The sequence below is a fragment of the Eleutherodactylus coqui genome, chromosome 6, assembly GCF_035609145.1.
Source record: "Eleutherodactylus coqui strain aEleCoq1 chromosome 6, aEleCoq1.hap1, whole genome shotgun sequence".
NCBI lineage: Eukaryota > Metazoa > Chordata > Amphibia > Anura > Eleutherodactylidae > Eleutherodactylus > Eleutherodactylus coqui.
This window is the reverse complement of record NC_089842.1, coordinates 38948347-38974572: the sequence shown is the minus strand read 5'-3', so window position 1 is coordinate 38974572 and position 26226 is coordinate 38948347. Positions and strand designations below refer to the sequence as shown.

The 26226-nt window shown below is 45.1% G+C and overlaps 1 protein-coding gene across 3 annotated transcripts in view; it reads right to left on the bottom strand.

Moving 5' to 3' along the window:
- B3GAT1 (beta-1,3-glucuronyltransferase 1) overlaps positions 1-25430 on the bottom strand; it is a 62903-nt gene extending 37473 nt beyond the window's left edge. For all 3 annotated transcript variants that reach the window (XM_066606611.1, XM_066606609.1, XM_066606612.1), the window contains exon 1: positions 25033-25430. The gene's annotated coding sequence lies outside the window, so the exon portion shown is untranslated. The remainder of the gene's footprint in view (positions 1-25032) is intronic.
- Positions 25431-26226: the final 796 nt, after the last annotated feature.

Here is a 26226-nt window from a genome sequence, read left to right as displayed (position 1 = left end):
CATTCAGCGTTTTCAGTAGGGGAAAAAATATGCGACATTCTCTATTTTCCTGCACATTTGCATACCAAAAGTCCCCGTAGAAGTCAATGGGGGTGCGCAAAGCATACGCAATAAGCTAGAAAATGTGTGATAATTCACAACACCAGAGACTAATTAGTCTGTTTAACTGGTTCAAAACCGGCGCGGGTGTATGCCGCGCCAATGTAAACAGGCCTGGCAACAAAAAAAGGGCAGTAAAATGCGTGTGATGTGCACAAAAGCACATGATAGTGCTCCATTCAGAGTGCAAAACTGTCATCATCTCACGAGCGCATATATGTACATCCGCTCGTGCGTAGGAGCCCTGCCTGTAATACCGCATCAAAATCCAGTTAGACTTGCAGATTTTGGTGTGGAATTCCGCAGCGGCGGATTTGGCTGCGTCCTGTGGCGTAATTTCGTCCCGTATGAAAGGACCCTTAAGTGTCTTTTAACCCCTTCCTGACATCCACAGTACATGTACGGCAGATGTCAGGTGCCATTGTATAGAGCAGGTTGAGTTGGTATAGAGTTGGCCGTCTTTGACAGCTGCCATCCATCTGCAGCTGCCAGGATTGGAGATAACGCCGTTAGTAGGTCTAACAGTGGGTGATCGCTCTGTCACTTGAGCGTCCCGTCCGCCACGAGATTGCAGGCTATTTGGTTACCATGTGGAGGCCTCCGGGGCTGCCATGGAGTTTTGCAAAGTTTGTAATTTTACAACACCTGCAGTATTGCAGTATATTGTACAAGCAATCAGACAATCACCAGTTCAAGTCTCCTCTGGGGACTGAAAAGAATAAAAAATGAAGAATGTAAATAAGATTAATTAAAAGGTTTTTTTTATTAACCCTTTCCAATTCACTGCCTGACCTCTGAAGACATTATGATTTAGGGCTGTGCAGCTCCGATGTTGGAAGATGTCCGTCGGGGTACTCTTACTGTTTATTGCCAGCCTCTCTTCTGTTGGAGCCTATCCAACTTGTCACCTGATGCAGTACTGGCTTTAGCCAGCAGATGGCGCCATTGTATAATGGCAGAAAAAGAGTAAGCCCCCTAGGAAAACCAGGATACAAATTGGATTGGAAAGGGTTAATATATTTTTTAAAAAAAAAACAGAATTTAACCCCCTTCATAGTCATTGCAGCAAAAAAGAAAAAAGGATATCCGTAAAAGTCCAATTTATTAAGATATCACATTATTTATCGCACAGTAAGAAAAAAAATACACCAGAATTGCACCATTTTGGTCACTCTGTCTGTTGGAAAAAAATTAAACAAAAGGCGATTATAAAAGTTATATGTTTCCCAAAATGGTAAGAATAGAATGTTCTACTTGCCTCACAACAAACGAACCCGAAACATGGAAAAATAATAGTTATGGGGGTCAAATGAAGGCAACAAGAAAAATTTTTTTTTAGAAAAGACTTGCTTTCTAAGCAGTGCACCCTCTGGGCTGCCTCTCACGGGCGTTTGTACTTTTGCGCACATTTTGGCGCAGTGTATTTGCACTATTGCACAAGGTTTTTTTGCTTGCATATCAGCGTATGTTGCTGTGCTTTTTGCGCTCGCATTGCATGTTCATTTGTGCGCGTCAGACAAACGCACCGATTTAACTGGCTATTTAGCCTAATGAGTTCCAAATGTGTATTTTTTCCCACGGAATTGTGTAGTGTTTCACCCATCGTATTTTGCACACATTTGCGCATTCCCATTGACTTCTATGGGGAAATAGAGTATGCAGCGTTTTTATTTGCCCGGTTGAATTGTGCAGGAAAAATACGTGCCTGCGAATGAAGCCATTGAAAGAGTTCCAGCCTCTGCATACTGCACGCACAAATTCTGCAAGCGCAGCTACACCCCGTGTAAATCTGGCTTTAGATCCGTGGGTTTTGGTGTGGAATTTCGCAGCCGTGAATTTGCCTGCATCTCGTGTGAAAGGTCCCTTAGGCCTTATTCAAACGAACATTTTACCGCCGCCATTTTGCCGTGATAAAACGCCGTCCGAAAGCCGTGACCATCTGAAGCGTTGGATTGGAAGGGAATCGTTCAGATGGGCGATTTTCTGGCGCATACAAGATAGGTCTTGTCCTATTTTTTGGCCGCGATCACCCGGCAGCTCCCATAAAAGCCTATGGGAGCTGCCAGTAAAGGGAGGGGGGGGGGGTACTTTAGCAGTGGCTTGCGCTGCTAAACTCTCTCCCACCTCCCTCCCCTTGCCAGCAGCTCCCATGGGCTTCAACCGGCAAAGGAAGGGGGAGGAGAGAGGGGGAAAGAGTTTAGCATCGCCAACTCTCCCCCCCTCACTTCCTAGCTGCTGCTTAAGTCCCTCCCCTTCCCCTAGCTGGCAGCTCCCATAGGTTTCTATGGGAGCTGCCGGGTGATCACAGACAAAAGATACAGCAAGACCTATCTTTTCTGGGTGCACATAAAAGCGGATGGCCAGAATCAGCAGAATATGTGCTATCTTTTCCGGCCATCCAATTTTACGTGCTGGGAAATCTCCCATCTGAACAAACGCATTGGAATCCAATGCTTCAGATGGTTGTGATTTTTGGCCTGCGTTTTATCGCAGCAAAATAATTGCGATAAAACGTTGGTGTGAATAAGGCCTCAGGAAATTAAGGCGCCGCAACGCTCACAATGACCTTTGTTATCACTAATTAGGGCAGTTAAGCAGCAATGCTGTAATGATCACCCAAATGACCAGCAGCGAAATATCCTAGCTGCTGCAGCCCTACAACTCTACAGGTTCTAGTCCAATGTCCTGACAGTGTTATAGATCAATAAATGGGCTCTTATTAAATAATCAACAACACTGATGATGATGATGATGATGATGAAGGTTCCTCCATACCTCATTGCTCATGCAGGATTCTCTGGCTGCTGAGCACTTCTATTAGGGGATGAATGAGCAGGAGGAGTGAGGGAGGTCAGACAAGTCAGGAGGTAATGGAATTACACAAAGTCAATCGCAGTTCATTTCTAACCCATAAATCATGTTAAATAGGTCTAGAAAATGAGGGGAAAAAAACTATTAGAATAATTTGCGGTCTACTGCTCCGAATTATCTGCAGGATCGTCCAGCTGCCCAGAGATATCTACAGGGTGGTTAATAAGGGCCCTCTTACACGGGAAGACTTGTTGGGTGCAGATGATCGAAAGGACGTCCCGGCAATAATTGTGGTGTTCTTTTCCCCGTGGTTTTGCATTGTTTTTTCGTGAATCCCCTTACGTATGTCGTGCGTATCGGCACACCACACATAGGCTTCTATGATGCTCTCTGGTGCACAAATGCACACAAAATAGAGCATGTTCTATTATTTTGTGTATGTGAGAAAATGGTGCGCAAAAAGGGGAAATGTGAACGAACCCATTGATATCAATAGATTCTATTCTCTGCGTATCATGTGCGCGCAAATATGCATGTGTGATGGAGCCCTGAGGCCAGCTTCACACCAGCGTAAGCACATTAGCATTGCATATTTGTGCGATGGGTGATGCAATTTTGCACATGCCTGTGTATTTTTTGCACACGCATCTCATGTGTATTTCTATGAGCTAAAAAACACACAAGCATACTTCCATTGATTTCAATGGGCAATTAAGTTAAATTAGTTTAATAGGTGCTGTTTGTGAGCAACAGACACGAAAATAGAACAAGCTGAAGAAAATGCGTGCGCAAAATAAGCTCAAAAGAACGAACCCATGAAAATCAATGGATTCTATTCACTGCGTATTGCGCGTGTAAATGCTTTACCCAAATGTACAGTATAGAAATGTCCAATCCAGACGCTAGTAATACTTCGTCCAGATCAGACGTATAAGTTGTCCAAAAGGATGAATATACGCGCTAATATATGTCGAAGAACAAAATGAATAATAACAAAACTAAAAAAGGAGAATCTCTCCCTAAAATACTATTATGGGAAAAAATATCCTTAAGTGGGGTAATCACCCTGAAGAGGGCGACCCCACCTCCGGAACCTGGGGGCTACTTAAATTGTCCCTAGATGGAAAAGGGAATAACAGTTAATAGCTGTTAATAACAATAGTCACCACAATACTAAATAATAAATAAGAACACCGAGGACTTAGCAAACAATAAGCTGAGACCAGAAGGACATGGACCACACCAGAACTCCACCAAACAGAAGAATACCCGGCGCCCTCCGAAAAGAGAAGCCAGAATTCATATATTACAATAAAGGTTGATTGGCTAGCTGGGAAAACTTCCTTCCAGGTGACCAATCAAACTCCACCCTGACAGAAAGATGTTAACACATTGCTGCTGAGTGCTGAATGACAGGGCACATGTGCCCACGCCATGATCACATAGGCCAGGCTGACGTCATGATGTCAGGCTTGACCCTCTTTCATAGTGTGGAGTAGGGTAGTCAGTTATAAAATGCTGCCGAAACAGTTCATTTGGAGCAATTCATCAACTTTACTGTTGAGCATGGCAGTAAATCACATTAAGCAGGACTGCAAAGAAGTCTTCTCTAGCAGAGAGGCACAGACTCTTCAACGTTGCAGTAATAGTTCACTTACAAATGCCTGTATGGCCAATGTGGCGAAGGTGGTATCTCTTTAGTGGTGCCCCAAAAATATGAAGTTCTGATGCTTCTCTAATGCAGGGACCAGTTGAAAGTGCAAGTATGCTTAAAGAAGGCTATGCTGATTTTAAGTGGTGCAGATTTTGCTGTAGATTTTTCCATAGGGGAAGGTGCACAGGATGGATGATACATTTAGGCAATCTAATGAAACCCTGATAATTGGTGGTACAGGACAAGGACACCCTGATACTTGAGGGTACAGGACAAAGACCACCCCTGTCTGACACTTGACAGTACAGGACAATGACAGCCTCACACTCTGCACAGGACAAGGACATGCTGACATATCATGAATGGTATTTGACCACCGAAGTCTGTGATTAGCTGAATAGTCATGTTCACTATGGATGGCACGTGACTAATACAGCTTCTGCTGAAATCAAAGCAGCATCGACCGGGGCTCCTGCATTCGACCAAGGGGCCATTTAGGAAGGCAAATATGACTTTTTGTTGACTTTTATTACATTCCCCGCCCATTTTATATTTTTTTAGACACAATAAAAACCCTTTAAGTACAGAATAATGAGCAGAAAGAATAATGATACGCTGCGGAATAAGTGGGCGCTATACAAATAAAGATTATTATGCGATGACATTTGGGGTACAAGACAATGACTTGGGGTTACCAACTCTTTTTGCTGGATACTCAGATAGAAAGACCACGAAGTAATCACAAGTGACATACTACAATACATATTTCTGCCTGTGAAGATACAATACGCTTCCGTCTGTGCTGATGACTTCCATTCCCTCCAGCGTTTATGAGCCGTGCCGAGTCTCTGGTGGGCCGAGTTGTTGTCTATGCAGTTACCTGCTTCCTCGGCTCTTCTATAGAGCTTGTAATGATATATGGAGATTGCACGTACTCCTGACTGTATGATGCACAGCCCCCTTTGTTGCCATTACAAAAGACAATCTCAAGAATTAGCAAGAGAATCATTAGCGTAAACGACCGTAAAATTCACGCTGTATGACGTATTAAGCTGGGTAAAGTCTACGGCTCTTATGGTGAGCGAAGAATAGTCATGTATCTTCCATTGACTTGCCTTTCACAGCAAAGCAACGGGAGTGTGTTATACAATAATGCAATTGACAAATATAAAGGAACCGTTCCATCATTAAATTCTGCTCCTCCTCTTTCCTTCCACATCTGGAATCCAAACTGTGCCTAGATGGCTGTTGCAGCCGTTCGGAGGTTCCCACCTTGCTTTCAGGCCAGACCCGGGTTTAGCAGTATTCCTACCTCTCCTGGAGCTGAGGGGTGTGGTGGTTGCAAGAGTAATGTCAGTCCTCACCTGGTGCTGAATAGCCCTGCTCCTATTTAAGCAGTGCTATTATTGACCCCTGTGCTGGTCAATGCTTCAGTTGCCGCTGGACAGCTACTGAGGAACATATCCTGGCTGAAACTCCTCCGTGCGAGCTAAGTTCCTATTTCTGCTTTGTTTGGTTTTCTGTTTCCCTTTCTTTTATTCTAGGACTCCCTGATAGGGACATGTCAGTGGACCAGGCACGTGTGCGGGTCCGCACCTATCGGAGCGATCGGCCTGCCGAGTAGGCAGGGCCCCCTCCTGGGTTAGGGGTTCATAGGGAGAGGATTTCCCGTAGTTTTATGTTTCCTTTGCACAGTTGTGCCTTTTTCGTTTGTTTTGGATATTGCATGTCCGGTTGGACGCAACAATGGCAAAGGGAATGCCAGTTGACGGATGTTAACAACAATAGTCACCACAATAGTATCAGTAAGCTGAGAGCAGGAGGACGTGGACTGGACCAGAACTCCACCAAACAGAAGAATAACCGGCGCCCTCTGAGAGGAGGAGCCAAAATCTATATACTACAATAAAAGTTAATTAGCTAGCTGGGGAAACAACCTCCCAGCTAACTAATCAAACCCCACACTGACAGAAAGATGTTAAAACATCGCCGCTGAGTTCCGGCGGTCCAACAGAAACATTTGCCGAGTATCAGATATGTATGCACATTAATAGAGGAGCTGTATCTAGTGTATTTTCGTTTTTTGAAGGGTTTTGTCATTGCAAGCTGAATTTTCAATTGCCCACTTTTCTGCCCAGCAAAGCCTAAGATGTGATCGGGCACAAATTACATGTTTATGGAGCTTTTACATGGAGCAATATAATTGCAAATGACCGAACGACTCATTTGCTTTCAAACGATGACACGTTGATAACGGCTTACATTTCTTGTCATTTTGCTAATTTGCTTGCTCGTTTGGTAGTGTTTAGACTGAACGATTAATTGCTCAGGTGGGCATGGATATGTGTGATACAAAGCCATACGTATGTGCACTGAAGTATGTGATTGGCTGTTGGAAGAACAAAAACGAGTTTTAACACACCTACAAGGTGCTTTACTATTGGCTGTTGAAGCATCGGAGGATCGCGGAAGTACGTCATGACGTACGGCCACAAGAGCGACATAAAGGCCTCGAGGACTCGTTCACTATTCTGATCGCCTTGAGAGTTCCCTTCACACCTGTCAGATGGTTCTTTTTGCTACTTCGAGGGATACTTCGACCTCTTCAAAGCAAGGATTACTTCATTCGATGGTCTGGAAGTATTACCCGCTTCTTCGAGGGGATATTTTGAACGGTTTAAACGGTTCCAACTATAGAGGTGAGTTTCCTCTCTTGTACGTTGTTACTCAATAGCCTCCAGTACTGTTACCTCCGCCTTCATGTCCAAGTATCCTTCAAAGTTACAAGCAAAAATGTCTCACAAGCGCTAGCAGCACGTGACTACATACAGGTCTTCGTAATGGCGAATGGAGAGCCACATGGCGCTGCTGTCTGCGAGACATATTTGCTCACAACTCTGAGGGTTACGTCGACATGTCTGTTTACCGCAAAGGAAAGCAGTCCTTTTGGTCATTATCACTGCCAAGCTTACACACACACATATATTTTATATATATACCTATGTATCCGTTTCTCCTCTTAACATAGTATGTTAGGGCTCAGTCAGACGGGCGTTTTTTCGCGCGATTTGCGGATCGCATGACGGATGCGCATCCGCAAATCATGTGACCGGTGCGTGCAAGTCGCCCGCAAATCGCCCGAAAATCTGCTCCTAGCCGCGTTTCATTAGAAACGGGCGGAGCTGTCCAGCGCAGTGCATTCAATGGAGACGGCAATACAGCCGTCTCCATTGAAAGCAATGCGCTGCGGGCGAGCCCGGGATGAATTGTCGGTAAGGGCTTAAATATATAAGCCCTTCCCTGCAATTCATCCTAAAATGTGTTAAAATAAAAAACAATTGTATACTCACCTTCTGCCGGCAGCCGAAGCTCCGCGCGGCCGTCCTGTAGTGGGTGTGAAGGGGGTGTGAGTCAGACCTGCCCCCTGATTGGCTCAGCGCTGAGCCAATCAGAGGCATGCCTCACTCACACCCATTCATGAATTCATGAATGGATGTGAGTCAGACCTGCCCCTGATTGGCTCAGCGCTGAGAGGCAGCAGTCACTCACCCATTCATGAATTCATGAATGGGTGTGTGAGTGTTTTCAGCCTCTGATTGGTCAGGCTGTGACCAATCAGAGGCAGATCATTCAGCAGGCGGGGATTTTAAAGCCCCGCCGGCTGAATAGTGCTGAGAAGCAGTTCAGGAGAACTGACAGCGGCCGCGGCTGGACTCCGGCTGCAGCGGAAAGGTGAGTATACAATTTTTTTTTATTTTAACACATTTTAGGATGAATTGCAGGGAAGGGCTTATATATTTAACCCCTTCCCGACAATTCACCCCGCGCACGCCGGCAGCCCATTGCTTTCAATGGAGCGGCTGTATTGCCGCTCCATTGAATTCAATGGGCAAACATCGTTCTTCTCTGCCACAGCTGTTACAGCTTTGGCAGAGAAGAATGATTTGTCTTCTATATGTTCTCAATGGGGTTGGCGCTGCTGCCGCCGGCCCCATTAAGCGCATATACAGAAGAGAACAGGAATCGCAGATCGCAGATAGGTGCGATCTGCGATTTTTTGTTCTATAATTTATCGGACGAGCGCATAAAAAGCGCTCATGTGTCCGATACCATTGCAAAGCAATGGTTTTAAAAAATCGCCGGACGCATGCGCATGCGCAAATCGCGGCTAAAAACGCCCGTCTGACTAAGGCCTTAGGCTGCAACTTCACGATTGTCTACATGTGCAGTAATAGCAGTAGTGGCGCTGGAGAGCTATTTCCGTCCATTTCCCCACTTTACACTATGCATTCTAGTCCTGCCTATGACAAAACTGTTTGCGTTTGCACCCAAGTGGTACGATTCTGCGCATACCCACTGGGTATAAAACGGCCATATGCATACTGTTAGGGGTCACAATGTCGACCCAGCCCCTGCGCTTAAGGGGGCCGAGAGGCCATTTACAAATTCAGATCACACAGTCGGTGGCCGCGTGATTAGTGCTGTCCAGCTGATAGCACCAGGAGAGAGGAGGAGAAGGGAGGGGGAAGGACTCAGATGGAGGATGGGGGAGGAGGAGGAGGGGGGATACAGACAGAGACGCATGGCACACCAAGGCATGGCATGAAGTGGAGCAGGAATAAAGATGTCATCTCCCTGCTGCTCCCCTACTGCTCACACTGTGTACAGCTGCTCTTCTCACACAGAGGAGTGGTCTGGGCCCCGGGGTATGTATCTATCTATCTGCTTGTCTGTCTATCAATCTGTCTCATATCTGTCTATCTATCTATCTATCTATCTATCTATCTATCTATCTATCTATCTATCTATCTATCTATCTATCTATCTTTCTCTCATATCTATCTATAAGTTATACATCTCCCTATATATACTGTATATAATTGCACACTTTACACACAATAAAAAAACACATCAAAAGCACATGCGGTTTTTAATAGTATATGCGGTTTCTTAAAAACGTATGTGGTCTACTGCATGCAGTTTTTTTAATGTGTTTTTCTTTATTGTCGTTCAAAAGTACAACAAAAAACATAAATACACCCTAAAGCTACTCACACATGTGTTCAGAAAATGCAGCTTGAAATCATGGCATTTTTACTGCAATTTCGAGCCGCGTTTTTAAATGCATGGTACAGCGTTTGATAGCGCTTTTTAATGCACCCCATCATTGTGATGGGTGGGGAGTTCCGTTAAAAAATGCAAAAATAGAACAGACAGCTCTCAAAGATCGTGCCGTTAAAAACGTGTCTGAGTAACCCCATTAAAATCAATGAGAGCATTGTGCCACTGTTAGCACGGCACTTGGCATGCCGCGCTAATAACGGTAAAAATTGGTGTGTATGTGAGAGTGGCCTAAGGAGCTGCAAACTCATTTTCATGTAGTGCAGGAAATGAATCATGTTTGGAAAGATTACATCAAGGGGCTAGATCATGGATGGAAATTCATTTTGCAGCTGTATGCTGCACGATTTAGGTATAGGTACGAGGGAGGACCGGAGCTGAACTCTTGCACCCGAGCCCCTGGGCCTTTGGGTAAGTCCCTGGAAACGACCGGGGATTCAGCATTTCCGGGCAGGGAATGAACACTAGTGACGTAACGCTTATTGCCCAGGCCATAAGTAAAAGGCCATGGATAAACACTACATCATCGGGAATGGCAGAATTGGAATTTGGCATGGTCATGTGACCTTTCGAAAAACTCAAAGCCGAGCTTACATCTGGAAGGGGAAGACCTATTCAGGAATCTTACTGGGGACCAAGAAGTAAGTTTAAAAATACTACATTACAATGACAAAACATCTTTAAAGGCTGGTGTGCACCACCTACAGACTATACCGCATGCTCATCATCCATGGGCCGGAACAGAACTTTCTAGTTAGGAACCTACACCAAAAATTGGGACTGGCAGGTTCTGCTCAGGATCTATTTATTGGTAAGTTTTTTTTATAATAATTTTTTGTTGCATTTTTGGTTCATTTACATTTTCTATATCGCAGCGGGCACCGTCGAGGAACTTGCAGTAGATAGAGGAAGAATCCGAGGAGGCACCAACACAGGCTCTGCATTCTGATGACCTCTTCAATCAGCATAAGTGGTAGTTCTAGTTTGTAAGGTCCTTCTAGGCTAAGAAATAAAAGCTCTTGCCTAAGGTCTGTCACATTGGACACCACACAGACAGCTGTCCGCCGTGTGCTGTCTCACATATGGACAGCCCGCACACTAACATGCATTTGATATGGACATGAATAGGATGTACAATGCATTTTCTCATGCGGACCACCGATGCAAACGGCAGTGTGCCTAGCCCCATAGGTTATACTGGGTCTGTGTGCCGTTCATGAATTAACCTGGCCAGCACACGGACCCAAATATACTGGTGTACCAGAAGCTGAACCTCACACATCCTCAAAAATTCTGGAAAATCATGCTATGTCTTATTTTCAGGGTATGTCTTATTTTAGGGAAACAGGTTATCTGTCCAATCTACATATTCTGGTCCTGGTTTTTGGCCTTCCAAGCTGGCCGCTGCAATTTTCCATCCAGTTTTTTACACACCATGCACTGCTCTTTAACCCTTTGCAATCCAATTTTGAATTCAGGGTTTCCTAGGGGGGCTTCCTCTTTCTGCCATTATACAATGGTGCCATCTGCTGGCTAGAGCCAGTACCGCGGTATGTGACATGCTGGAGAGGCCCCCGACAACAGAGCGGCCAGTAATATACAGTAGGAATACCCTGCCGGACATCTTCCAACATCGGAGTTGTACAGCCTTGAATCAGAATGTCCTTAGATGTCAGACAGTGGATTGGAAAGGGTTAATTAGCCACTGCTGATCACATGAGCGTCACTGGCCAATCTCAGATCAGGTATAGTTCTTTGATAGGCTAACGCTACCAGCGCACTGTATGGATTAGGTAATCTGCAGATTGCGTTGGCCATCTTGGAAGCTGAAAGTGGGACCTAAAACCGGCAAATCGGACGGTAAATCCTCTCCACCAGGTTGACATCTACATGGGCCTTGCATGGCCATCAATACCCAGTGGTGACCGCTGTAACCTGTGAGTTCCGTAAATGGTAGAATTAAAAGCCCCTAACCTTGCAGACAGGTACATTGAGCAATTGGGTTATTTTAACTCTTTCCTTTCTAGAGTGCACGGGTGTGATAAAAATAGAAAATATTCATTATTTTTTCTGTCTAACCTTCTGACGGCTTTTAGTGATGTAAAGCGTGAAGACTCCCGATTTTGCAAAAGTATCATTTTAATACTAAAAAGCACAAGGTAGGTGTAATACCACCTGTGGCCTGCTTAAGAGGTGGCACTGTTGTCACTGTTGGTGGAGCACTAGACCTGTGTAACACTATAGAAGTAGTCTATGCCCTACAAATTAAAATCTTCTGAATACAACGCAGTTTGGTGTCGATTTTGTTGCATTTCTGCAGCAGATTTCATATTCTTCAATTTTAATTTAGTTGAAGGGGTGAAACAACCTGGTGATGCAGATTTTGATGCAATTTTGGTGCAAATTTGCAGCTGATTTTGTTCAGATGCAGAAAATGCACAACAAATTAGCTATGTGTCAATGCACCGCTATAGAAATATTCTGCCCTAGTAGCATTCCTGTGTACGCTGCAGTCTGGAGGAGCCATATATACACAACAGAACTGTCACATTTATCACTGCACAAGTCCTAAGACTTTGTGGGGATGAAGAATCTACGCTGGCTAGGACCAAGGGTGTCCCTTACTACTTTTGACCCCAATTATGACCCCTCTAATTATACAGCTCTGATACTGATTGAGAATTATGAAAAGTGCCGTAACAAGGCCCTAGACCTCAACTACATGGACAGGTCCGGCATACAACTTCTGTGCTGTGGGCATGAGGTGCAGACGATGCCAGCCGTGCACGGGTATGTATTGATCTGCCCTGTGTGGTTTCTGCAACACCAAGCTGCAATTCTCAGTAGTCACTCCGATGCCCCTTTTCTCTTGACCAGAGTACCAAAGGTGAGACCCTATCCTCCCCCATTACAGAGCATATATGGGCTGCAACCCACTTTTTCCACAAACCCCAACTGGTTCATTACTCTACACTGTAAGGCTTTATTCCCATGGGCGCATTTACGGTGCGTTTTCACGCCCGAGCGCATATACGGTACCCATGTGAAGCATTGGTTTCCAATGCACCCATGGGCGAATATACGGCGCATAAATACGCCGGCAGCGTGAAAAATAGAACATATACGCGGCCGGCGCATATACGCTCAGCCAAAACATCGTTCTGGAACGATGTTTTGGCCAATATACGCTGGCTGGTCCTATAGACTTCTATGGGAGCAGGGAAAGAGAAGGTAGGGGGGGGGGGCATTTTTGCAGCATCCAGCACCGCGAAAAGCTTACAGGTGCCTCTCTATAGGCACTGGAAGGCATCCCGAGGATTTTGGCAGAGCGAGGGTTTTCCAGGGTGTGGCGTATTTTTTCCTCCAAAAACGAAGCTTGCGGTCTTGTGAATGGATGAGCAAACGCTGGCCGTGATCGCGGAAAAAAGCCCATTGGGGTGCTTATACGGAGCAGGCGTGAAAACTTAAAAACGCCGTCGCTGTATATGCGCTCATGGGAAAGAGCCCTAATTTAGAGGGACGGTAACACAGTAACATAGTATATAAGGCCGAAAAAAGATATTTGTCCATCCAGTTCAGCCTATTACCCCCCAATATTGATCCAGAGGGAGGCAAAAAAAAAACAAAAACCAATGAGGTAGAAGCTAATTTTCCTCATTTAAGGAAAAAAAATCCTTCTCAACTCCAATCTGGCAATCGGAATAATCCCAGCTCATCCTTCAACTAAATGATATTATATTGATGAACCAGGAGGATTGGGATGAACAGAATTTGAGGAAGTGCTGCAGCACACACAGCAATAGAAGGACATAGAAAAACGTTATTTTATGGTAAAATGAATATTTTGTACAACATAAAACCTGTGGTTATCATCATTAAAGTTGTAAACTATTGATTGCCTATCCGCCGAACCCTTTTAAATTTAATCAGCTGTACTCTTCCCTGGTGTGCTCATGCACTGAGCTGATTTCTGCAGGAAGCAGACAGCTTTGTTCCCACTGCAGTGGACAGGCTTGGTATTGCAAGCAAAGTTCCCATTGAAGTCAATGGCCTGTAATACCAGGCCTGGCCACTACAGTGAGAATGGAGCTGTCTGCCTCCTACAGAAATCATGTCAGTGCACTGATAGACCCGACTGGCGAACAGCTGATTAGAGGGGGTCGAACCCTTGTCATTCTAATTTTGATGGCCTATCCTGTAGATAGCCCATCAACACAACCGGACAGCCCATTTAAGCAATGCTGCATCTAGGGCTATTCTGTATCTCTGATTTTGCAATGTCACAGTGACACACGGACGTTCCCAGCACTGTCCATGCTGCCTGCATCTAATGCCAGGCTTTCTTGGAGCACCATGCATTATTCCTAGAGACGTAGACTCACTGCACCGCTGATCTGGGAGGATTTCTATTTCTGGAAGGAGTACATTAGACGTAGGTGCCAAGCGCTAGAACGAGGCTTTCTGTCAATAAAGACATCTCAGCATAAGACTGCAGCTCAAAAAACACCTGGAGACGGTAAAAGCTGCAAAACCGCTGCATCCCTCCATACCTGAGAGGAGAACTGCTGCACATCATCCTGCTCCACCTGCGCAGCTATCCTGAGTACATATAACGAGCACGCAGTCCAAGTAAGAGCATTGCTGGAGAGCACGTCCGTGTAATCCGCGGTCATACAGTCAGTCGGGATTATATACCTGCACCTAGCAACAGTAATAACTCACAATCCACATAAGGTGCTTCCAGATGAGCCTATTGTACCACGTCTGTAATGCAGATTCATATGACATGCGGCACGGAATTCAAATCTGAGACATGTCAATTGTATCGCCGTTTCCGCTGCGGTCTCTCTTCTCTCTTTGGGGAGAGATTTCCACAGTGGAAGACAGGATGAAATCACTGCCGGTTTTGAAGTAGCCTTTCCACAACGGGAATCACGCAGAATTTCCGTGCGGTCCCGCTGCGAGATTCCCGTCCCGTGGGAACCCAGCCTAAGGGCTGACTTCTTCAGACAGATGCATACAAAATATACACATGCAATACGAAAGAATCGAACCCTTGGATGTCAGCGGGTTCGTTCTCATGAACACTTTCTGCACGAACGAAAAAATAGGACCTATTTTCCGGCACATTTGCGCACTAAGGGCCCTATAGAAGTCTATCAGTGGCCTCAATGTACATGCAAGTGCGCAATATGCTGTGTAATTGCGTAGAGATCACATTAGGCTAAAAAGCCTTTTTAATCAGCGCAGGGGGGTGTCACGCACACATATGAGTACGCCATGCATGCCCAAAAAGTACAGTAATATGCGCCAATCCGCGCACAAATCAACTTCATTCATTGTGCAAATACATTGCGCTGAGGCGAGCTTATGTGCACATACACTCGTCTGAAGGTAACAGGTGGCGCTGTAGAGGTATTTTTCCATCTTCCTTATTTGCATAAATTACCCAGAGGAGCATGCATGACCTTATAAGTCTCCTTACTCGCCTTTTAGGTGTCCCCACATCCCTTCTGGGTGCTCTACTTGGGGAGAGACTATACCATCCCCTGACCCACTCACCCCCAAGGTGTCTCCACACACGTTAAAGGGTGCTCTCCTTAAGGAGACACGACACCCCTCCTGAATACGGTACTAAAACACAATCCACATACAGGATTGTTCAATAATAGCCGATCCTAATCACCGCAGTAACAACTTACTATAATTACATTATACATCATCATATTACTGATTACCTTTGATCAGTGTTCTCTCTGCGTACAGTGTAGTCATCATTTGGTTAGTATCATCAAGAGGTGAAGGGTTAATAGACCTTGTGTGGCGCAGAGTGTTAAGGCAGCAGAATGCAGTCCTAAGCTCTCGCTCACGACCTCAAGGTTGCATGGTTCAGGTAGCCGACTCAAGGTACCCAGCTTGGAATAAGTTGGCGCTATACCTTCCCTTCCTCACAAACACATACTGTATATACACGGAGACATACCATAAGTGACGGGTATGTGAATGGCATTATTCTACCTAGTAAGTAAATAGATAATTCTTGGAGTTGATGTTATACAGTTTCTCCTTAGGGAGAGCATCTTGTAGGTGTAAGGAAACTTATAATGCCATCCTACTGCTCTGGGAAATTTATGCAAATGGGGAGATAGAACACTACCTCTACAGCACCACCTACTGGTAGGCAGCATTCTTGCAAATCAAGGTCAGACCTTTTTACATGCCTTGTAACAACGACTGGGAATATAAATCAAAGCCAGAGTCTTCTCCCAAAGGAAAAGATTACCATGAACTGGACCATGGAGCAATGGAAGAAGGTGTGTGATGCTCTGGGTGATGTTCTGCAGGCTCCTGGCATTCATGTGGATATTACTTTAACACATACCACCTCCCTACAGACCAAGTACCCCCTTCATGGCAGCGGTATTCCCTAATGACTGTGACCTCTTTCAGCAGGATAATGTCTGGCCATACTGCAAAAATTGGTCAAGATTAGATGAGGAACATCACAAAGAGCTCAAGGTGATGACTTGTCCTCCAAACATATCAACCTGGTGGAGGATCTTTGGGACGGGCAAGAAAAACAAGTCTGAACCATGGAGGTCGCACCAAGAACGTACAGGACTTAAATCATTTGCTGTGAACATCTTGGTCCAGATACCACATGGCACCTATAAAGGTCTTGTGGGGTCCATGCCCCAACGGGTCAGAGCTGTTTTTGCAGTGCAAGGGGAACCTGCACAATATTAGAGGTGGTCTTAATGTGAAGGTTGATCGGCGTATAGTCATCATTCATTGATATACTCGATATTATCAAGGTGGGATGGATATATATATATATGGATTTTCCATGAATGTAATGTTAAAAAGTATACTTGCTAAAACTATGGTGTTAAAAGATAATGGAGCGTGCCGCGTTGGGACCACATGGGGTGGGTCCTGGTCACAACATCAATGCCCAGCACTGACAGGGCAACTGACCCCGTAATGCTCCCTTCTGTATGACACTACCTGTATATATGTATATACTGCTGGTGTATTATACACTATCTTACATGGAATATTAAGTGTACAGTCTACCTCAGATATGTATATACATATTAAAGCTCCTGTCTTGGGAACACCATCGAATATCCATTAGCCGGTCAATACAGTTTGCACCAGTATGTGTAAGCAGATGAATGGCTGGTGAAAAAATTGGGGTCTCCAGTGCTGTACAGCAGAAGACAGATCCAAAATGTCATCCCCAAGTTGTGCACATTTGACTTAGGTTTCTGGTACGAATTGGATGAACAGGATGATGTACCTTGTCCAACCAGTAGTGGATTCCAGCTTTGTTCCCACAATACAAACCAATAAGGCTGAATGCCCACGGCCGGGTCGGATTCTGACTGCGAAATCTCACAGCGGAATCAGACTATGTGCCTCGGCAGCGACCCTCGGTACCCGCCTCACATGCACAGTGCAGAGAATCGCACCGGCGATGACGCAGATCCACTGCAACTCACAGCAGGATGGCTTCCATTGACTGCAATGGAAGCCGTCGGTGTGAGGCCCGCACCAGAATAGGACATGCTGCGATTTTCCCTCGCAGTTGATTTCCACTTGTGGGCAGGGAAAATCGTTTCCCTTGTAAGTCCTAAGGGTACTATTTGCTGCGGGATCCAGAGGCGAATGCCCACTCCGGATCCCGCAGTGCAAATTACGGCCATGGACATTGGGCCTAGGAGATACCGGCGGCAAAAACGTAACTGGAAGCTCTTGGGGGTCAATGCAAAGTTTGTACCTATCATGTGCCATTCATAATACTAGTATCTTTCTATGTGCTATAGGGGTCTTTGGGCCACCTAAGGCTTAGGGCCCAGTAGTGATTGCTACCTCTGCATCCCTTATAGCTACACCCCTGAGCCACGTTCCATAAAGAAGATCTTCCATTTATACAGAAGTCTATGCAGCATCGCAAATCTTACTACAGACAATTACAACGTTCCCTTTCCAGGACAAATGCCATAGATACGTAGTGGTGTGAAAAAGTTTTTGCCCCCTTCTATGGATCCCCTATTTTTCCATATATTTCAGTTTTGTTCTCTTCTAACGAAATGTTCAAAGATAAGGGGAACTGGAGTTATCACATAACATGTATAACAAACTACTGCCCTCTTGGAATTAATAGTTGCAGCAGCAATAATAATTGCTCCTTCTCCTACTTTGTGGTATCGATCACGTGGTGAGAAGGAATTTTAGCATGATACTTCAACACAGATACATTACAGATATATTGTTAGGAGGCAGCAGCGGGTTGGTGAATAGACCAAAGGATCATGGAGGGGAAAACAAAAATGGGGCCTTCTATCCAGAATACCAACGCCATTTATCCTAATAGGGGCAACAGTTTAATAGAGGCCTCCTCTCTACTATGTACATCATTGTATCTCCCCGCTCATCTCTAAAGATTCGGGGGCCGGTGTGGGTGACAGGTGAGTTGCGGCGGGGAGCGAGGAGGGGAGGGGGGAGAGGGAGAGGGAGATCTCCCCTCCGTTCTTCCACGCTCTCCCCCGCCGCTCCCCGCCCCCCGTTGGCACCCGAATCTTTAGAGACGAGCGGAGATACTCGGCTAAGGCACTACTCGCTCGAGTAATGTGCCTTGGCGAGTATACTCACTCATCTCTATTCTGTAACAGTTTCCAGTCTGGCTACATTGTAACAATTTCTTCTCCTGTACTGGATCTACCCAGCATTTCTTTTTAGTAAGAACTATGTTGCGATTACTTCACCCTCAAGGTAAAAGATCAATACATAGCAAGGTTTAAAGTCAGGAAAGATGTAGAAGTCTGACATCTAACTGTAGGAGGTATTTGATAGCAATTATTGCTGCTTAAAGGGAATCTGTCATCATCTATTTGCAGCCCTCTCTGAGAGCTGTGTAAGATAGTGACAGAAACGCTGATTACAATGATATGTCTGCTGTATGTATCTGTGCAGTAGTTTAGGGGAAACTTGGAGTTTATTAGTAGCTTCACACATAGAGGACTACAAGAAGTAGTATTCACGAGCAGCAGCTAGCTCCTCCCACCCCACCTTCCTGCCACTGATTGACAGCTCTCTCCCTATACACAATAACCAGCAAACAGCTGTTAATTGCTGGATGGAAGTTTGGTTAGGTGTAAGAGGATGTTGCATAGCCGATGGGTTTTATTGTGATATTGAATATACATTTTGTACTGTCCTTTTCTAAAGTTTGTTGTAAGCAAAGTTTGATTCAAGCATTGTACCCTCTGGGCACTAGATGTGCCAACCAGTGTCTGATATAACATGATAAAAGTCCCATTTTCCCTGGAAACCAGGGAATGGTATAAAAGTTAGGGTGGTGTTCGCCTCCTGGCAGATCAGTAGTAAGTAGAGATGAGCGAACGTACTCGGATAAGCACTACTCGTCCGAGTAATGTGCTTTATCCGAGTATCGCTGTGCTCGTCTTGAAAGATTCGGGGAGCGCCGCTGCTGACAGGTGAGTTGCGGCGGGGAGCAGGGGAGAGCGGGCGGGAGAGAAGGAGAGAAAGATCTCCCCTCCGTTCCTCCCGGCTCTCCCCTGCAGCTCCCCGCTCCGCGGCGCTCCCCGAATCTTTCAAGACGAGCACAGCGATACTCGGATAAAGCACATTACTCGGACGAGTAGTGCTTATCAGAGTACGTTCGCTCATCTCTAGTAGTAAGCCAGTCCGAGTTGGTGTGCAGTGAGTACTGCAAGAGTAATTGCAAGGCCTAGTAGCAAGCAAGAGAGAAAAGCCACGCATCATTGAATAAAGTTCCATTTAAAGTTGACGACAGAAGTGGGCTTGGTGACTTCCATGGGGGTGAGTGCCAGAAAGAGAACCGGTACCCAAGAGCAGGAGACAAAACGGGGATAGAGAAACCGTTGGCAAGTTGGGCGGATGAAGTGGACACAAGGTTCCCCAAGGTGGAAACTGCATCACCTGACTCAGATAGGCCCATACCTACCCAAGAACTACAACATCTGTTGGTCAATCCAGATCATGGGGTGGAGGACTCTACCCTAACGCCCCTCTCCACAAAGGTGTGGCTAGCCCTGTGGGTGCGTGAAGCTAGCAGTACCTCACGACTATTGAAGACTACTTCCTGTAGTCTTTCATGTGTGGCTGCTCCTAATAAAATGCAAGTTTCTCCTAAACTACTGCACAGATACACACAGCAGATATTATCACTGTAATCAGCGTGACTCACTATCATATTCTGATCTTTTATCATGAAAATAGAATAAAAACTTCAAAAAACAAAGTGATGCTTTCTAATTTAATGAAAAATGTATTTCTTATTGTTTTCTGTTCGTGAGTTACTCACACGGTGCTAGAATCAATTTTTACACTACATGGGTTGTCTATGACTCACAACATACTTACTGAGCTTATTTCTGAGAATTGAGTCATTTGGCATTCCACAAGTTTTTAGTTGTATCTGGAGTGGACCCTGGGTGTTCCTGGGTGTCTACCTCTGAACTATACCCCCTAGGTACGTGCAACAATGTCACATACCACGCAGCTCCCAAGGCAAAGAGACGTGTGAGTTCTATATGCTTCACAAGGCCCTGTGCTCAGAACTGGCATAAGTTAAATCACATGGCAGTTAGTGTGTTAAAATGGTACAAAATAAAGAAAAAATAGTATATTGACCTACTTTGACACCTCCCTGTCCAGCACTGGAGCCCCAGTTCCCACTGCTCGGAATTGGGCAAAAGCTTGTAGGCGGTTATGTGCCAAACATGGTGCATGTGATCACTTAGACAATCACAGGCTTCAGCAGCCATGAAAGAGAGAACACGAGCTCCTGCGCCGGATGAGGAGCTGCTAAAGTAGGTGAATATACATTTTGTCTTTCTTTTACACCATTTTAAGCCTGTAGTTTTTAGAAAATCCCTTTAAATCTAAGGAAGGGGGGGGGGGGGCAGTTGCTTTCGGTTATAGACTATGTTTGATAAGTAGCAGCGGTAATAAAAATATAGCATGACTGTAATGAAAAACAAGAAACAAGGGGTGCAAATATTTTTTTTGTTGCGCTGTTTTGATGCAGTGTACTCATGAAACGCCTTAGCGGTTGGTTTTTAATTATCTCATCTGTAGCCGCTTATTAATCTCAATGGCTGGGCCACCTCTTTCTCTTTAAACAATGTGTTAGACAAGAATGGGAACTTCAGAAGGGTCATGGTGATACCATCCCCAAAAGAAATGGTTTGTTTCTTCTTGCCTAATTAGGAACATTTAGAGAAAATTGCAGCTAAATCAAATTACTGCCATGCAAGATGAGCAATTATATTGCTACTGTATAATTATTACAAACTGTAATCCAAAATGTTGGGACTGCTTAACAGGTTGCTCATTTGTTTTTGTGCAAACCTATGGGTGGTTTCACATCTGCGCTCGGGGGTTCCGGTTTTCTGCTCCATTCAGGGAGCAGGAAAGGGGAATCCCCATGGCCAAATAACTCCTTCTTATGACGGAACCCAACAGCACCAAACAGATCCCATTGACTATAATGGGTTCTGTTCACTTTCTGCTCAGCTGTCCGGCTTTTTGTTTACTTTTTGTCCGGTGTTTTGTGCTACTAAACCTCTGGATGGAGGTTCCAATGGGGATGTGAAACCACACTAAGGCTTACATCACTCATGAAATCCAGTTGGGGATTTTATAGGGATTTTTCCATATGGCTTTGGAATGTGACAGAAAAGCATAGAGATGGTAGATAGTAAGAAAAAAGTTTGACTTTCCATCCTGTAATATAATCTAGAGATTTTAGAAAACCTTAATTCAAGAATCATTCTGAGATGTCTTATGGTTGGTGGTCAGTCATCTCAACAGTGGCTCCTCTTGGATAGTATGGAACCATTCCTACTATCATAAAAAGGATTTACAATGTTGGAAAACTCTTTTTTTTCAATTTTAATAGCAGGACATATATAGACCAAAGCCATTGTCCTGAGCAAGACCAGCACTGCAGATATTCCAGAAACTGTTAGATAACTAAGAAGCATATCATGTAGATGTAAGGATTGCCGTGTTGATGGTGATTATTGCTTCTCTTGTTATTGCAATTGCCTGAGAGCTGGTAAGGGCAACCTATGCCTGGCACAACGTGCCAAATTTACCCAGTCAACTTGGCAACCAGGGTGTAGTATATAAGGGAGGGAAGTGCCCGCCCCATTGGCTTAGTAGGAAAAGTGAAACTGAAAGAAGACTATGGAAAAAGTCTGGAGCTGGTGTGTACAGCCACCAGCCTAAGGCCTAGAGGAAGTGGAACGATGAAGCGCTAAAGAGGTCCATGGATTGTTCCCATTACACTCAGTCAGAAAGCAAGCTTATTTGGTGTTAGATAAACCGTCTGGCTGCAGTATGGAAACGACCCCTATTGATTCCCGTGTCCATAAATCTGAAACTAAGAGCTGGTAGGTACGAGTGGGAGACATTGCAGTGAGTGGGAGTCCGGTTCTGAAGAGCCAGAGCTGGGCTGATGATGTGGACACAAAGTTTTACCTGGAGGACTCCCACGATCAGGCCACAGGTAGGCCACTGTCCTCCCAGAGACTACACCACCTACGAGCTGATCCCCAATCCTGGTGAGCTGGACGCTGCCCTGCACCAACTCTTTCATAGAAACAGGATCAACCACTTACAGCTTTTCCTTTTGGCTAGTCGAACCTCTAATAATTGTTTCTCTAGCTCATGATGGCTCTAAACCCAGGCCAAGAAAATGCATCTGCACTAGTTAAAAACCTGCCACCCAGCAATAGTCATTAGGATGAAATATATCACCTAATACTTCCCCGTCCATCATGCCCCAGGGCCGTACCAAGAGTTTTCTTTAGCACCCTAACACCTTTCCCCAAACCTAATAAAAGTTGATTTACAGGCATCTTGGACTAGATGAAACATCAAACCAACTATCAAGAAAATGGATGTGTCTGAGTCCATCACTCTACCAAGAGATACTAGAACGGAGCTGATTGATGGGATGTAATGCTTTGTGATTGCTGACATAATGACACCCCAGTGAAGGTCAACGTAAGCCACGAATTCGTCTTTAGACCGTCTTCTCGAAGTCGAAAGCATGAAATATGAAATTGCAGATCATAAGAGCCGAGGATACGTATTTCAGCTTGGAGAATGTATCTGATTGTTATGAGATACCTGCTTTGTGTGTTCAGGTTTCACTGCTCTATTCTCCTCCTGCCCGGTGATAATGCAGGACATTGCTCATGGATGGTCCTGCATCTGAGTACTTACTCAGCCCTTATGACAGTGTCCTGCACCGCTTTGTATTACATAACCGCTGTTCTCTATTATCATTACCGTGAACAGCAGAAGACGGTGTCGCACTGAACCCCGGTGTAACACCCAGGATGAATTGTGCGCAATTAACACATTACCAAGAATGGTTGGCTGTGAAATGAAGCGATAAGCTGGACTGCACAGCATAGAACTCGACTGACCAAATCAACATCGTGACATGGACTCTAGCACGCCAATACTTTGCGGCACACAAGTGATGCCAAAGGGATGTTTGCAGGAAAGAAAGAAGACAGAATAGCATTATACAGAAAGCAGAATTGTATCTATTCAGTGTTACCTAATTTACAATTAACTCATTATTTGACTTAACAAGAAGGTAACACTTGCCTATGCTTGATGCAGATACGCTATGCGATGGCTAGTCATTTCCATGGATGACATAAATGAGACAGGCAAATTTCACTATGTAACTCCCCTACCACTACCAACTCACCAAAGGGCTCCGGAGGGCAGAAGAGGTCTTGGGTCAAGGGGACAAGTAAAAAAAAAAAGTGTCCTCCCATCCTGGAGAACTAAGCAAATACGTCTGTACATTTATAGACTGATGCAGAATAGTTGTGACTGACCATTCCCATTCCTAGTTGGTCATATGCAGCAGTCTAAGAGCCCTTGGTCATTTGCCTTTTGTTTAATGAGTGGCCTCAAGTAATCTAGTTCCCTTGGCCCTGTTCTCCCAACAGTCCCCTCTCTAACCAGTATCTACACAGAATAGCCCTTCCTGACAAATGCCACAGCAACAATGATGTAATTTTGACAAAAGTTTTTTTTCAATGTGCAATGCAGCAAGTATAATCTGGGTTGTCAGTTCCATCGCCGTTAACTCCTGAAGCAGTTTGGCTCCTACTGTTCTACTTTCTAATTTCATTCACTTCTTCTCTAAATTTCTTACCAAAATTTTACCCTTCTTTTGCCAACTAAGGTCTTACGTCTACCGCCGAGGGTCTTCATTTCCAAAGGGCGAAGACTCAATATTCTCTACAACCCAAGAAAGATACAATCAACAGAGTCTTATGTCTAAAGCTTCCAGGGTGATCTGTGGCTCGACAGTCATTCTTTGTTCTTGCATTAAATTTTGAAAACCTCATTAGAGTAGCCTGAAGTCGGAGTTCAGCCACTGTCTTTCAGTAGGGAATCAGTCATCGAGCCCTGTTGCCCTCACAGGAAGCAATTTCTGTCCTCCCAGCAGCGACATGTCGTTCTTAATTCCAGCTCACTGTCATATCAACCACAGATGAACCATACAAGGCCAGAGATGGTCACATAAATCTACATTGAAGCCATGACCTCCGAGGATTGTCTTCCATGGAGAAGTCCATGGGCTGCAAATTGAAACTGATGGAACTGAGGGCAATAAAGTCTGCTGCAGAAAGTATTCGAAGGAGCTTACATTGACTGCACAATCTCATCACAATGAGCTTTCCAAGGACCCCCCCATTGCAGATAAAGTCTTTAAGCTCAGCTTATGTATGCAGCAATATACTAAGAGCATGTAACTAGAAAGAACATGGGGTTATTGTTCTCGGAATGTCTAGACCTGTTGGATGAGATTGTGTCAAGCCAAGTGTCAACCTTAACAACTGATCCCAATATGTCCCCGATACATCCAGTTGGCCACATTGATGCAAAGACCCTTGCCAATTATCAGCCCCGAAAATCAGGTAGGGGTGGCCTTCGCTATAATAAGTAAGTACAGGGTTACTACTAATATATCATTGCAGAAAAGCCTACTATGGAAGGTTTGCAGATGAATGCAGTTGCTAAATGACTTTTTTCACCGCAAAGCCCAAGTCTTATATGTACAATCAACTGATGCAAAGCTAAATCTAAAGTTATGGCGGAAGGAAAGACTTGGATTGTACCCCCTTCCCTAGCAGTAGTAGTAGTAGCAGTGTGATGCAGGTGAAGACAGGGGAAGAGGAGATGCAAGCACTGACCAAGCATTGCAGACACCACGGAGGATTTGGTAGTAGAGGGATGAAGTGAATGGACCATACCTCATTGTGGAAAGAAGAGCTGCTTCATTCTCTACACTGATCTCTGCCTCTCATTCATTCCTTAATCCTTCCTGCTCTGGGAACAGAGAGCAATTCACATCTGCTCAGTGCATCCTTTGTGTGTACTGCAGAGCCGCTCACAAGGATCCTGGGTCTCAAGGCACAAGATCCTCAATCAGATCACATAGGGGTCTTGTCAGGTTCATAGATATTGTACAGCGGTGGTCGTAGGGCTGCAGATGTTCACCTTCCTGCCCGGCTGTCAGCGATGTGCGGCATGGAGCAGTAGATGGATAATTGCATCCAAGACCCAGACAAAGCCCCAGCTTCCTTACATGCAGCACAGAGACCAAGCCGCTCACATAGAGACACAGCAAACTGCACAGTGCTTGGTCTCTACCAACCTTCCAGCATTGTGGGGGGAAGCAGTAAGGAGAACAATACACTTGGTACAAACTGCAACGCCTCTTGGAATCCGAAATACATTTCCTTTCATACAGCAGGTGGTGGAGAGGGGCAGGCGGCCCTTACTATTTACATAGGAGCGTCCCACTGGTCCGCCTCTCAAGTCCATTTTCGAGTCAACTGGCAAAAGACAACCGTCTATATTACAAGTGCGACAGATAAGAAGTGACCGGTGAACTCCTCGAAGAAAGGCGAGCCATGGACGGGGTTATTTCACACATCCCAATTTTTTTTTTAGATAATCGGACATTTTTTTTTACCCCATATCTTGCAAAGTGTTTCTTAACGATCTTATGCCAAGTTCCCCTTACTCAAATTGGCTGCACCTATTAAACCACAGCTTGCAAGCACTCGCGGCATATAACCCCTGGCGCACACTTACCATAGGTTAAGTCCATTCCAGGAGTTATATGCCGTTAAATAGATACCGTACTTTACGCAAACTTGTACGTATGTGATAAGCAATGTGATAACTAGCCAAAGTGCAAATCACTTTATGTCACATTTTTGTGCTTAAAGGGCTTTTCCACTGAAATACTATTGATGACCTATCTTCAGGAGAGGTCATGAATGGTTGATCGGACGGGGTCTGTCGCTCGGGACGCCGACCAATCAGCTGTGCTGGCGCAGGAATAACTGAAGCCTCCACGCCGACCTCCATGTAGTGGCCGGCGCTTGTAACTGCAGGCACGGCTCTCGTTGAATCCAATGGGAGCTGTGCCTGCAGTT